The following is a 19,483-nucleotide window of genomic DNA, read 5'->3' as shown; positions in this document are numbered from 1 at the left end:
TACACAGCACACTATAGACAGCATACACAGCGCACTATAGACAGTACACACTATACACAGCACACTATAGACAGTATATACTATACACAGCACACTATAGACAGTATACACTATACACAGCACACTATAGACAGTATATACTATACACAGCGCACTATAGACAGTATATACTATACACAGCACACTACAGACAGTATACACAGCACACTATAGACAGTATATACTATACACAGCACACTATAGACAGTATACACAGCGCACTATAGACAGTATACACAGCGCACTATAGACAGTATACACAGCGCACTATAGACAGTATACACAGCGCACTATAGACAGTATACACAGCGCACGATAGACAGTATACACAGCGCACTATAGACAGTATATACTATACACAGCACACTATAGACAGTATATACTATACACAGCACACTATAGACAGTATACACTATACACAGCACACTATAGACAGTATATACTATACACAGCGCACTATAGACAGTATACACTATACACAGCACACTATAGACAGTATATACTATACACAGCGCACTATAGACAGTATATACTATACACAGCGCACTATAGACAGTATATACTATACACAGCACACTATAGACAGTATACACAGCACACTATAGACAGTATATACTATACACAGCACACTATAGACAGTATATACTATACACAGCACACTATAGACAGTCTACACAGCACACTATAGACAGTATATACTATACACAGCACACTATAGACAGTATATACTATACACAGCACACTATAGACAGTATATACTATACACAGCACACTATAGACAGTATACACTATACACAGCACACTATAGACAGTATACACTATACACAGCACACTATAGACAGTATACACTATACACAGCACACTATAGACAGTCTACACAGCACACTATAGACAGTATATACTATACACAGCACACTATAGACAGTATATACTATACACAGCGCACTATAGACAGTATATACTATACACAGCGCACTATAGACAGTATATACTATACACAGCACACTATAGACAGTATACACAGCACACTATAGCCAGTATATACTATACACAGCACACTATAGACAGTATATACTATACACAGCACACTATAGACAGTATATACTATACACAGCACACTATAGACAGTATATACTATACACAGCGCACTATAGACAGTACACACTATACACAGCACACTATAGACAGTATACACTATACACAGCACACTATAGACAGTATACACTATACACAGCACACTATAGACAGTATATACTATACACAGCACACTATAGACAGTATACACAGCACACTATAGACAGTATATACTATACACAGCACACTATAGACAGTATATACTATACACAGCACACTATAGACAGTATACACAGCACACTATAGACAGTATACACAGCGCACTATAGACAGTATACACAGCGCACTATAGACAGTATACACAGCGCACTATAGACAGTATACACAGCGCACTATAGACAGTATACACAGCGCACTATAGACAGTACACACTATACACAGCGCACTATAGACAGTATATACTATACACAGCACACTATAGACAGTATATACTATACACAGCACACTATACACTATACACAGCGCACTATAGACAGTATACACAGCGCACTATAGACAGTACACACTATACACAGCACACTATAGACAGTATATACTATACACAGCACACTATAGACAGTATATACTATACACAGCACACTATAGACAGTATATACTATACACAGCGCACTATAAACAGTATATACTATACACAGCACACTATAGACAGTATATACTATACACTGCACACTATAGACAGTATATACTATACACAGCACACTATAGACAGTATACACTATACACAGCACACTATAGACAGTATACACAGCGCACTATAGACAGTATATACTATACACAGCACACTATAGACAGTATACACAGCGCACTATAGACAGTATATACTATACACAGCACACTATAGACAGTATACACTATACACTGCACACTATAGACAGTATATACTATACACAGCACACTATAGACAGTATACACTATACACAGCACACTATAGACAGTATACACAGCGCACTATAGACAGTATATACTATACACAGCACACTATAGACAGTATACACAGCGCACTATAGACAGTATATACTATACACAGCGCACTATAGACAGTATATACTATACACAGCACACTATAGACAGTATACACTATACACAGCACACTATAGACAGTATATACTATACACAGCGCACTATAGACAGTATACACTGTACACAGCGCACTATAAACAGTATATACTATACACAGCGCACTATAGACAGTATACACTATACACAGCGCACTATAGACAGTACATACTATACACAGCACACTATAGACAGTATATACTATACACAGCACACTATAGACAGTATATACTATACACAGCACACTATAGACAGTATACACAGCGCACTATAGACAGTATATACTATACACAGCACACTATAGACAGTATACACTAAACACAGCACACTATAGACAGTATACACTATACACAGCGCAATATAGACAGTATACACTATACACAGCGCACTATAGACAGTACACACTATACACAGCACACTATAGACAGTATACACTATACACAGCACACTATAGACAGTATATACTATACACAGCACACTATAGACAGTATATACTATACACAGCACACTATAGACAGTATACACAGCACACTATAGACAGTATATACTATACACAGCACACTATAGACAGTATATACTATACACAGCACACTATAGACAGTATACACAGCACACTATAGACAGTATACACAGCACACTATAGACAGTATACACAGCACACTATAGACAGTATACACAGCGCACTATAGACAGTATACACAGCGCACTATAGACAGTATACACAGCGCACTATAGACAGTACACACTATACACAGCACACTATAGACAGTATATACTATACACAGCACACTATAGACAGTATACACTATACACAGCACACTATAGACAGTATATACTATACACAGCGCACTATAGACAGTATACACTATACACAGCACACTATAGACAGTATACACAGCGCACTATAGACAGTATATACTATACACAGCACACTATAGACAGTATACACTATACACAGCACACTATAGACAGTATATACTATACACAGCACACTATAGACAGTATATACTATACACAGCACACTATAGACAGTATACACTATACACAGCACACTATAGACAGTATACACTATACACAGCGCACTATAGACAGTATACACAGCGCACTATAGACAGTACACACTATACACAGCACACTATAGACAGTATACACTATACACAGCACACTATAGACAGTATATACTATACACAGCGCACTATAGACAGTATATACTATACACAGCACACTATAGACAGTATACACAGCACACTATAGACAGTATATACTATACACAGCACACTATAGACAGTATATACTATACACAGCACACTATAGACAGTATACACAGCGCACTATAGACAGTATACACAGCGCACTATAGACAGTACACACTATACACAGCGCACTAGAGACAGTATATACTATACACAGCACACTATAGACAGTATATACTATACACAGCACACTATAGACAGTATACACTATACACAGCACACTATAGACAGTATATACTATACACAGCGCACTATAGACAGTATACACTATACACAGCGCACTATAGACAGTATATACTATACACAGCACACTATAGACAGTATATACTATACACAGCACACTATAGACAGTATACACAGCACACTATAGACAGTATACACCGCGCACTATAGACAGTACACACTATACACAGCACACTATAGACAGTATATACTATACACAGCACACTATAGACAGTATACACTATACACAGCGCACTATAGACAGTATATACTATACACAGCACACTATAGACAGTATACACAGCACACTATAGACAGTACACACTATACACAGCACACTATAGACAGTATACACTATACACAGCACACTATAGACAGTATATACTATACACAGCACACTATAGACAGTATACACTATACACAGCGCACTATAGACAGTATACACAGCACACTATAGACAGTACACACTATACACAGCACACTATACACAGTATATACTATACACTGCACACTATAGACAGTATACACAGCGCACTATAGACAGTATACACTATACACAGCGCACTATAGACAGTATATACTATACACAGCGCACTATAGACAGTATATACTATACACAGCACACTATAGACAGTATACACAGCACACTATAGACAGTATACACTATACACAGCGCACTATAGACAGTATACACAGCGCACTATAGACAGTACACACTATACACAGCACACTATAGACAGTATATACTATACACAGCACACTATAGACAGTATACACAGCACACTATAGACAGTATATACTATACACAGCACACTATAGACAGTATATACTATACACAGCACACTATAGACAGTATACACAGCACACTATAGACAGTATACACAGCGTACTATAGACAGTATACACAGCGCACTATAGACAGTACACACTATACACAGCACACTATAGACAGTATATACTATACACAGCACACTATAGACAGTATACACTATACACAGCGCACTATAGACAGTATACACTATACACAGCACACTATAGACAGTATACACTATACACAGCGCACTATAGACAGTACACACTATACACAGCACACTATAGACAGTATACACTATACACAGCGCACTATAGACAGTACACACTATACACAGCACACTATAGACAGTATACACTATACACAGCACACTATAGACAGTATACACAGCACACTATAGACAGTATATACTATACACAGCACACTATAGACAGTATATACTATACACAGCACACTATAGACAGTATACACAGCACACTATAGACAGTATATACTATACACAGCACACTATAGACTATATACTATACACAGCACACTATAGACAGTATACACAGCACACTATAGACAGTATACACAGCACACTATAGACAGTATACACAGCGCACTATAGACAGTATACACAGCGCACTATAGACAGTATACACAGCGCACTATAGACAGTACACACTATACACAGCACACTATAGACAGTATATACTATACACAGCACACTATAGACAGTATATACTATACACAGCACACTATAGACAGTATACACTATACACAGCACACTATAGACAGTATATACTATACACAGCGCACTATAGACAGTATACACTATACACAGCACACTATAGACAGTATATACTATACACAGCGCACTATAGACAGTATACACTATACACAGCGCACTATAGACAGTATACACAGCGCACTATAGACAGTATACACTATACACAGCACACTATAGACAGTATATACTATACACAGCACACTATAGACAGTATATACTATACACAGCACACTATAGACAGTATACACTATACACAGCACACTATAGACAGTATATACTATACACAGCGCACTATAGACAGTATATACTATACACAGCACACTATAGACAGTATATACTATACACAGCGCACTATAGACAGTATACACAGCGCACTATAGACAGTACACACTATACACAGCACACTATAGACAGTATACACAGCACACTATAGACAGTATACACAGCACACTATAGACAGCATACACAGCGCACTATAGACAGTACACACTATACACAGCACACTATAGACAGTATATACTATACACAGCACACTATAGACAGTATACACAGCACACTATAGACAGTATATACTATACACAGCACACTATAGACAGTATACACAGCGCACTATAGACAGTATACACAGCGCACTATAGACAGTATACACAGCGCACTATAGACAGTATACACAGCGCACTATAGACAGTATACACAGCGCACGATAGACAGTATACACAGCGCACTATAGACAGTATATACTATACACAGCACACTATAGACAGTATACACTATACACAGCACACTATAGACAGTATACACTATACACAGCGCACTATAGACAGTATACACTATACACAGCGCACTATAGACAGTATACACTATACACAGCACACTATAGACAGTATATACTATACACAGCGCACTATAGACAGTATATACTATACACAGCGCACTATAGACAGTATATACTATACACAGCACACTATAGACAGTATACACAGCACACTATAGACAGTATATACTATACACAGCACACTATAGACAGTATATACTATACACAGCACACTATAGACAGTCTACACAGCACACTATAGACAGTATATACTATACACAGCACACTATAGACAGTATATACTATACACAGCACACTATAGACAGTATATACTATACACAGCACACTATAGACAGTATACACTATACACAGCACACTATAGACAGTATACACTATACACAGCACACTATAGACAGTATACACTATACACAGCACACTATAGACAGTATATACTATACACAGCGCACTATAGACAGTATATACTATACACAGCGCACTATAGACAGTATATACTATACACAGCACACTATAGACAGTATACACAGCACACTATAGCCAGTATATACTATACACAGCACACTATAGACAGTATATACTATACACAGCACACTATAGACAGTATATACTATACACAGCACACTATAGACAGTATATACTATACACAGCGCACTATAGACAGTACACACTATACACAGCACACTATAGACAGTATACACTATACACAGCACACTATAGACAGTATACACTATACACAGCACACTATAGACAGTATATACTATACACAGCACACTATAGACAGTATACACAGCACACTATAGACAGTATATACTATACACAGCACACTATAGACAGTATATACTATACACAGCACACTATAGACAGTATACACAGCACACTATAGACAGTATACACAGCGCACTATAGACAGTATACACAGCGCACTATAGACAGTATACACAGCGCACTATAGACAGTATACACAGCGCACTATAGACAGTATACACAGCGCACTATAGACAGTACACACTATACACAGCGCACTATAGACAGTATATACTATACACAGCACACTATAGACAGTATATACTATACACAGCACACTATACACTATACACAGCGCACTATAGACAGTATACACAGCGCACTATAGACAGTACACACTATACACAGCACACTATAGACAGTATATACTATACACAGCACACTATAGACAGTATATACTATACACAGCACACTATAGACAGTATATACTATACACAGCGCACTATAAACAGTATATACTATACACAGCACACTATAGACAGTATATACTATACACTGCACACTATAGACAGTATATACTATACACAGCACACTATAGACAGTATACACTATACACAGCACACTATAGACAGTATACACAGCGCACTATAGACAGTATATACTATACACAGCACACTATAGACAGTATACACTATACACTGCACACTATAGACAGTATATACTATACACAGCACACTATAGACAGTATACACTATACACAGCACACTATAGACAGTATACACAGCGCACTATAGACAGTATATACTATACACAGCACACTATAGACAGTATACACAGCGCACTATAGACAGTATATACTATACACAGCGCACTATAGACAGTATATACTATACACAGCACACTATAGACAGTATACACTATACACAGCACACTATAGACAGTATATACTATACACAGCGCACTATAGACAGTATACACTGTACACAGCGCACTATAAACAGTATATACTATACACAGCGCACTATAGACAGTATACACTATACACAGCGCACTATAGACAGTACATACTATACACAGCACACTATAGACAGTATATACTATACACAGCACACTATAGACAGTATATACTATACACAGCACACTATAGACAGTATACACAGCGCACTATAGACAGTATATACTATACACAGCACACTATAGACAGTATACACTATACACATCACACTATAGACAGTATATACTATACACAGCGCACTATAGACAGTATACACTATACACAGCACACTATAGACAGTATACACTATACACAGCACACTATAGACAGTATACACTATACACAGCGCACTATAGACAGTATATACTATACACAGCACACTATAGACAGTATACACTATACACAGCACACTATAGACAGTATACACAGCGCACTATAGACAGTATACACTATACACAGCGCACTATAGACAGTATACACTATACACAGCACACTATAGACAGTATATACTATACACAGCACACTATAGACAGTATATACTATACACAGCACACTATAGACAGTATATACTATACACAGCACACTATAGACATATACTATACACAGCACACCATAGACAGTATATACTATACACAGCGCACTATAGACAGTATATACTATACACAGCGCACTATAGACAGTATATACTATACACAGCACACTATAGACAGTATATACTATACACAGCACACTATAGACAGTATACACTATACACAGCACACTATAGACAGTATATACTATACACAGCGCACTATAGACAGTATATACTATACACAGCACACTATAGACAGTATATACTATACACAGCACACTATAGACAGTATACACTATACACAGCGCACTATAGACAGTATATACTATACACAGCACACTATAGACAGTATACACTATACACAGCGCACTATAGACAGTATACACTATACACAGAGCACTATAGACAGTATATACTATACACAGCGCACTATAGACAGTATATACTATACACAGCGCACTATAGACAGTATACACTATACACAGCACACTATAGACAGTATATACTATACACAGCGCACTATAGACAGTATATACTATACACAGCACACTATAGACAGTATATACTATACACAGCACACTATAGACAGTATACACTATACACAGCGCACTATAGACAGTATATACTATAGACAGTATACACTATACACAGCGCACTATAGACAGTATATACTATACACAGCACACTATAGACAGTATACACTATACACAGCACACTATAGACAGTATATACTATACACAGCGCACTATAGACAGTATATACTATACACAGCACACTATAGACAGTATATACTATACACAGCACACTATAGACAGTATACACTATACACAGCGCACTATAGACAGTATATACTATACACAGCGCACTATAGACAGTATATACTATACACAGCACACTATAGACAGTATATACTATACACAGCACACTATAGACAGTATACACTATACACAGCGCACTATAGACAGTATATACTATACACAGCACACTATAGACAGTATACACTATACACAGCGCACTATAGACAGTATATACTATACACAGCACACTATAGACAGTATATACTATACACAGCACACTATAGACAGTATACACTATACACAGCGCACTATAGACAGTATATACTATACACAGCACACTATAGACAGTATACACTATACACAGCGCACTATAGACAGTATATACTATACACAGCACACTATAGACAGTATATACTATACACAGCACACTATAGACAGTATACACTATACACAGCGCACTATAGACAGTATACACTATACACAGCGCACTATAGACAGTATATACTATACACAGCACACTATAGACAGTATACACTATACACAGCGCACTATAGACAGTATATACTATACACAGCACACTATAGACAGTATATACTATACACAGCACACTATAGACAGTATACACTATACACAGCGCACTATAGACAGTATATACTATACACAGCACACTATAGACAGTATACACTATACACAGCGCACTATAGACAGTATATACTATACACAGCACACTATAGACAGTATACACTATACACAGCACACTATAGACAGTATATACTATACACAGCACACTATAGACAGTATATACTATACACAGCGCACTATAGACAGTATATACTATACACAGCGCACTATAGACAGTATACACTATACACAGCACACTATAGACAGTATATACTATACACAGCGCACTATAGACAGTATATACTATACACAGCACACTATAGACAGTATATACTATACACAGCACACTATAGACAGTATACACTATACACAGCGCACTATAGACAGTATATACTATACACAGCGCACTATAGACAGTATACACTATACACAGCGCACTATAGACAGTATATACTATACACAGCGCACTATAGACAGTATACACTATACACAGCACACTATAGACAGTATACACTATACACAGCACACTATAGACAGTATACACTATACACAGCACACTATAGACAGTATATACTATACACTATAGACAGTATACACTATACACAGCGCACTATAGACAGTATACACTATACACAGCGCACTATAGACAGTATATACTATACACAGCGCACTATAGACAGTATATACTATACACAGCGCACTATAGACAGTATATACTATACACAGCACACTATAGACAGTATATACTATACACAGCACACTATAGACAGTATACACAGCGCACTATAGACAGTATACACTATACACAGCACACTATAGACAGTATATACTATACACAGCACACTATAGACAGTATATACTATACACAGCACACTATAGACAGTATATACTATACACAGCACACTATAGACAGTATATACTATACACAGCACACTATAGACAGTATATACTATACACAGCGCACTATAGACAGTATATACTATACACAGCGCACTATAGACAGTATATACTATACACAGCGCACTATAGACAGTATATACTATACACAGCACACTATAGACAGTATACACAGCGCACTATAGACAGTATATACTATACACAGCGCACTATAGACAGTATATACTATACACAGCGCACTATAGACAGTATATACTATACACAGCGCACTATAGACAGTATATACTATACACAGCACACTATAGACAGTATATACTATACACAGCACACTATAGACAGTATACACTATACACAGCACACTATAGACAGTATACACAGCGCACTATAGACAGTATATACTATACACAGCACACTATAGACAGTATACACTATACACAGCACACTATAGACAGTATATACTATACACAGCGCACTATAGACAGTATATACTATACACAGCACACTATAGACAGTATATACTATACACAGCATACTATAGACAGTATATACTATACACAGCGCACTATAGACAGTATATACTATACACAGCACACTATAGACAGTATATACTATACACAGCACACTATAGACAGTATATACTATACACAGCGCACTATAGACAGTATATACTATACACAGCGCACTATAGACAGTATATACTATACACAGCGCACTATAGACAGTATATACTATACACAGCACACTATAGACAGTATACACTATACACAGCGCACTATAGACAGTATACACAGCACACTATAGACAGTATACACTATACACAGCACACTATAGACAGTATATACTATACACAGCGCACTATAGACAGTATATACTATACACAGCACACTATAGACAGTATATACAATACACAGCGCACTATAGACAGTATATACTATACACAGCACACTATAGACAGTATATACTATACACAGCACACTATAGACAGTATATACTATACACAGCGCACTATAGACAGTATACACTATACACAGCGCACTATAGACAGTATATACTATACACAGCGCACTATAGACAGTATATACTATACACAGCACACTATAGACAGTATACACAGCGCACTATAGACAGTATACACTATACACAGCACACTATAGACAGTATATACTATACACAGCACACTATAGACAGTATATACTATACACAGCACACTATAGACAGTATATACTATACACAGCACACTATAGACAGTATATACTATACACAGCACACTATAGACAGTATATACTATACACTATAGACAGTATACACAGCGCACTATAGACAGTATATACTATACACAGCACACTATAGACAGTATACACTATACACAGCACACTATAGACAGTATACACTATACACAGCACACTATAGACAGTATACACTATACACAGCACACTATAGACAGTATACACTATACACAGCACACTATAGACAGTATACACTATACACAGCACACTATAGACAGTATATACTATACACAGCACACTATAGACAGTATATACTATACACAGCACACTATAGACAGTATATACTATACACAGCACACTATAGACAGTATATACTATACACTATAGACAGTATACACAGCGCACTATAGACAGTATATACTATACACAGCACACTATAGACAGTATACACTATACACAGCACACTATAGACAGTATACACTATACACAGCACACTATAGACAGTATACACTATACACAGCGCACTATAGACAGTATACACTATACACAGCACACTATAGACAGTATACACTATACACAGCACACTATAGACAGTATATACTATACACAGCATACTATAGACAGTATATACTATACACAGCGCACTATAGACAGTATATACTATACACAGCACACTATAGACAGTATATACTATACACAGCACACTATAGACAGTATATACTATACACAGCACACTATAGACAGTATATACTATACACAGCACACTATAGACAGTATATACTATACACAGCATACTATAGACAGTATATACTATACACAGCGCACTATAGACAGTATATACTATACACAGCATACTATAGACAGTATATACTATACACAGCACACTATAGACAGTATATACTATACACAGCACACTATAGACAGTATATACTATACACTATAGACAGTATACACAGCGCACTATAGACAGTATATACTATACACAGCACACTATAGACAGTATACACTATACACAGCACACTATAGACAGTATACACTATACACAGCACACTATAGACAGTATACACTATACACAGCACACTATAGACAGTATACACTATACACAGCACACTATAGACAGTATACACTATACACAGCACACTATAGACAGTATATACTATAAACAGCACACTATAGACAGTATATACTATACACAGCACACTATAGACAGTATATACTATACACTATAGACAGTATACACAGCGCACTATAGACAGTATATACTATACACAGCACACTATAGACAGTATACACTATACACAGCACACTATAGACAGTATACACTATACACAGCACACTATAGACAGTATACACTATACACAGCGCACTATAGACAGTATACACTATACACAGCACACTATAGACAGTATACACTATACACAGCACACTATAGACAGTATATACTATACACAGCATACTATAGACAGTATATACTATACACAGCGCACTATAGACAGTATATACTATACACAGCACACTATAGACAGTATATACTATACACAGCACACTATAGACAGTATATACTATACACAGCACACTATAGACAGTATATACTATACACAGCACACTATAGACAGTATATACTATACACAGCATACTATAGACAGTATATACTATACACAGCGCACTATAGACAGTATATACTATACACAGCACACTATAGACAGTATATACTATACACAGCACACTATAGACAGTATATACTATACACAGCACACTATAGACAGTATATACTATACACAGCACACTATACACAGTATATACTATACACAGCACACTATAGACAGTATATACTATACACAGCATACTATAGACAGTATATACTATACACAGCGCACTATAGACAGTATATACTATACACAGCACACTATAGACAGTATATACTATACACTGCACACTATACACAGTATATACTATACACTGCACACTATAGACAGTATATACTATACACTGCACACTATACACAGTATATACTATACACTGCACACTATAGACAGTATACACAGCGCACTATAGACAGTATACACTATACACAGCGCACTATAGACAGTATATACTATACACAGCGCACTATAGACAGTATACACTATACACAGCGCACTATAGACAGTATATACTATACACAGCACACTATAGACAGTATATACTATACACAGCACACTATAGACAGTATACACTATACACAGCACACTATAGACAGTATATACTATACACAGCGCACTATAGACAGTATATACTATACACAGCACACTATAGACAGTATATACTATACACAGCGCACTATAGACAGTATATACTATACACAGCACACTATAGACAGTATACACAGCACACTATAGACAGTATACACTATACACAGCGCACTATAGACAGTATATACTATACACAGCGCACTATAGACAGTATATACTATACACAGCACACTATAGACAGTATATACTATACACAGCACACTATAGACAGTATATACTATACACAGCACACTATAGACAGTATATACTATACACAGCACACTATAGACAGTATACACTATACACAGCACACTATAGACAGTATATACTATACACAGCACACTATAGACAGTATACACTATACACAGCACACTATAGACAGTATACACTATACACAGCGCACTATAGACAGTATATACTATACACAGCGCACTATAGACAGTATATACTATACACAGCGCACTATAGACAGTATACACTATACACAGCACACTATAGACAGTATATACTATACACAGCGCACTATAGACAGTATACACTATACACAGCACACTATAGACAGTATATACTATACACAGCACACTATAGACAGTATATACTATACACAGCACACTATAGACAGTATACACTATACACAGCGCACTATAGACAGTATACACTATACACAGCACACTATAGACAGTATACACTATACACAGCACACACTATACACAGCACACTATAGACAGTATACACTATACACAGCACACTATAGACAGTATACACTATACACAGCGCACTATAGACAGTATACACTATACACAGCGCACTATAGACAGTATATACTATACACAGCGCACTATAGACAGTATATACTATACACAGCGCACTATAGACAGTATATACTATACACAGCGCACTATAGACAGTATATACTATACACAGCACACTATAGACAGTATATACTATACACAGCGCACTATAGACAGTATACACTATACACAGCACACTATACACAGTATATACTATACACAGCACACTATAGACAGTACACACTATACACAGCACACTATAGACAGTATACACTATACACAGCACACTATAGACAGTATATACTATACACAGCACACTATAGACAGTATACACTATACACAGCGCACTATAGACAGTATACACTATACACAGCACACTATAGACAGTATATACTATACACAGCACACTATAGACAGTATACACTATACACAGCACACTATAGACAGTATACACTATACACAGCACACTATAGACAGTATACACAGCACACTATAGACAGTACACACTATACACAGCACACTATAGACAGTATACACAGCGCACTATAGACAGTATACACTATACACAGCACACTATAGACAGTATATACTATACACAGCACACTATAGACAGTACACACTATACACAGCACACTATAGACAGTATACACAGCGCACTATAGACAGTATACACTATACACAGCACACTATAGACAGTATATACTATACACAGCACACTATAGACAGTATATACTATACACAGCACACTATAGACAGTATACACTATACACAGCACACTATAGACAGTATATACTATACACAGCACACTATAGACAGTATATACTATACACAGCACACTATAGACAGTATACACTATACACAGCGCACTATAGACAGTATACACTATACACAGAGCACTATAGACAGTATACACTATACACAGCGCACTATAGACAGTATATACTATACACAGCGCACTATAGACAGTATATACTATACACAGCACACTATAGACAGTATATACTATACACAGCACACTATAGACAGTATATACTATACACAGCACACTATAGACAGTATACACTATACACAGCACACTATAGACAGTATATACTATACACAGCACACTATAGACAGTATACACTATACACAGCACACTATAGACAGTATACACAGCACACTATAGACAGTATATACTATACACAGCACACTATAGACAGTATATACTATACACAGCGCACTATAGACAGTATATACTATACACAGCGCACTATAGACAGTATATACTATACACAGCGCACTATAGACAGTATATACTATACACAGCGCACTATAGACAGTATACACTATACACAGCGCACTATAGACAGTATACACTATACACAGCGCACTATAGACAGTATACACTATACACAGCGCACTATAGACAGTATATACTATACACAGCGCACTATAGACAGTATACACTATACACAGCACACTATAGACAGTATACACTATACACAGCACACTATAGACAGTATATACTATACACAGCACACTATAGACAGTATATACTATACACAGCGCACTATATACAGTATATACTATACACAGCGCACTATAGACAGTATATACTATACACAGCGCACTATAGACAGTATATACTATACACAGCACACTATAGACAGTATACACTATACACAGCACACTATAGACAGTATATACTATACACAGCACACTATAGACAGTATACACTATACACAGCGCACTATAGACAGTATATACTATACACAGCGCACTATAGACAGTATATACTATACACAGCGCACTATAGACAGTATATACTATACACAGCACACTATAGACAGTATACACTATACACAGCGCACTATAGACAGTATATACTATACACAGCACACTATAGACAGTATACACTATACACAGCACACTATAGACAGTATATACTATACACAGCACACTATAGACAGTATACACTATACACAGCGCACTATAGACAGTATACACTATACACAGCGCACTATAGACAGTATATACTATACACAGCGCACTATAGACAGTATATACTATACACAGCGCACTATAGACAGTATATACTATACACAGCACACTATAGACAGTATACACTATACACAGCGCACTATAGACAGTATATACTATACACAGCGCACTATAGACAGTATATACTATACACAGCGCACTATAGACAGTATATACTATACACAGCGCACTATAGACAGTATATACTATACACAGTGCACTATAGACAGTATACACTATACACAGCGCACTATAGACAGTATATACTATACACAGCACACTATAGACAGTATATACTATACACAGCGCACTATAGACAGTATACACTATACACAGCGCACTATAGACAGTATACACTATACACAGCGCACTATAGACAGTATATACTATACACAGCGCACTATAGACAGTATATACTATACACAGCGCACTATAGACAGTATACACTATACACAGCGCACTATAGACAGTATATACTATACACAGCGCACTATAGACAGTATATACTATACACAGCACACTATAGACAGTATATACTATACACAGCGCACTATAGACAGTATATACTATACACAGCGCACTATAGACAGTATATACTATACACAGCACACTATAGACAGTATATACTATACACAGCACACTATAGACAGTATACACTATACACAGCACACTATAGACAGTATATACTATACACAGCACACTATAGACAGTATATACTATACACAGCACACTATAGACAGTATATACTATACACAGCGCACTATAGACAGTATACACTATACACAGCACACTATAGACAGTATATACTATACACAGCACACTATAGACAGTATACACTATACACAGCACACTATAGACAGTATATACTATACACAGCACACTATAGACAGTATACACTATACACAGCACACTATAGACAGTATACACTATACACAGCGCACTATAGACAGTATATACTATACACAGCACACTATAGACAGTATATACTATACACAGCACACTATAGACAGTATATACTATACACAGCGCACTATAGACAGTATACACTATACACAGCACACTATAGACAGTATATACTATACACAACACACTATAGACAGTATATACTATACACAGCGCACTATAGACAGTATATACTATACACAGCACACTATAGACAGTATACACTATACACAGCGCACTATAGACAGTATACACTATACACAGCACACTATAGACAGTATATACTATACACAGCGCACTATAGACAGTATACACTATACACAGCACACTATAGACAGTATACACTATACACAGCACACTATAGACAGTATATACTATACACAGCACACTATATACAGTATACACTATACACAGCACACTATAGACAGTATATACAGGGTATAGAGAGTCATGTACAGTCAGCACTCACTTCTCCTGGGGGCGGCCATGTTTGGAGGATCACTCCAGCTTGTTGCTGGTCACATGACATGGTCTCCGCCCCTTTAAACAAGTTTCAGCTGTTAACCCTGTGTGTGCTGCCTGTCTCTGACTGATCCTTCCTCTCCTCTCAGCCTCAGAACTAGTGATCACTAGAGATCAGCGACTTTGCCTTTTTTCGGGTTGAATGAGCGTACCCCAGAACCAGCTGCTGCAGGACCTCCACCGACCACTCGCACGTGGAGAAACCTTCAGAAAGTTGTGGGACGCAGGGTGTGCCACAGTCCGCGCTGCCGAGAGTCACCAATCACCTGGGATGTTGTAGCAGTGTCCTCCTTCATTTCCTCCTACGCGTTTCGGCTCCTTCCTGGCCCCTTCCTCAGGGATATTACATCAGCCGTAGGAGCAGGGAATGTATAGCCCCTTCCATTAGCAGTTATGGGGGTGTTCTGTTTACATGTGATGTCATAATGGTCATCACTGGGGGAGGGGCAGCATTTTGGGCGGAATTTCACATAAATAGCATAATAAAACAAGAAAATGGTCCAAAACACTTGCTAAAATATACATAAAAATCTTACAAACAGAATGATGTAAAAATTTCATGAAAAATGCAGCAGAAACGTTGCTAAAATATCCAGATTATCACTGCAGAAAAAATGCTTTATAAACCCGATGTCACCCGACTTTCAGGGTAGTAGAACTCATGGAGTCGCGGGTTTCAGTGTTTTCTCTTGTGACTGGTGGTGAGCGCCAGCGTCTCACCGGTATCAGAGCCGTTGGATCGACGGTTCCATAAACTGCTTTTTCATGACAATATCCTGTTAAATATATGGTTCTGTGATTGCTATAAAAGAATTGTTATGAAAAATTAGAAAAGAAATATGTCAAAAATATTATTATTATGTTGACAAACAATCTTCTTTATTTTTGTTTTAGGAGGGGAGCAAAGAGTGGTGCTGCTATTAAAATAAACTTCATAAAATATAAACCAGATTATTCCTAAGATCAACTG

General features: G+C 36.9%; 1 protein-coding gene across 3 annotated transcripts in view; it reads right to left on the bottom strand.

Annotated features, from left to right (window-relative positions):
• Nucleotides 1-18,907, bottom strand: part of MFSD3 (major facilitator superfamily domain containing 3) — a 61,826-nt gene extending 42,919 nt beyond the window's left edge. Inside the window, exon 1 of one of the 3 annotated variants that reach the window (XM_073556540.1) lies at nt 18,780-18,907. The gene's annotated coding sequence lies outside the window, so the exon portion shown is untranslated. The other 2 variants (XM_073556541.1, XM_073556539.1) reach the window with 2 other exon arrangements.
• Nucleotides 18,908-19,483: the final 576 nt, after the last annotated feature.

The sequence above is a fragment of the Dendrobates tinctorius genome, unplaced genomic scaffold (genome assembly GCF_039654945.1).
Source record: "Dendrobates tinctorius isolate UK_male_01 unplaced genomic scaffold, ASM3965494v1 ptg000235l, whole genome shotgun sequence".
Classification (NCBI taxonomy): domain Eukaryota; kingdom Metazoa; phylum Chordata; class Amphibia; order Anura; family Dendrobatidae; genus Dendrobates; species Dendrobates tinctorius.
This window is presented reverse-complemented; position numbering and strand designations above follow the sequence as displayed.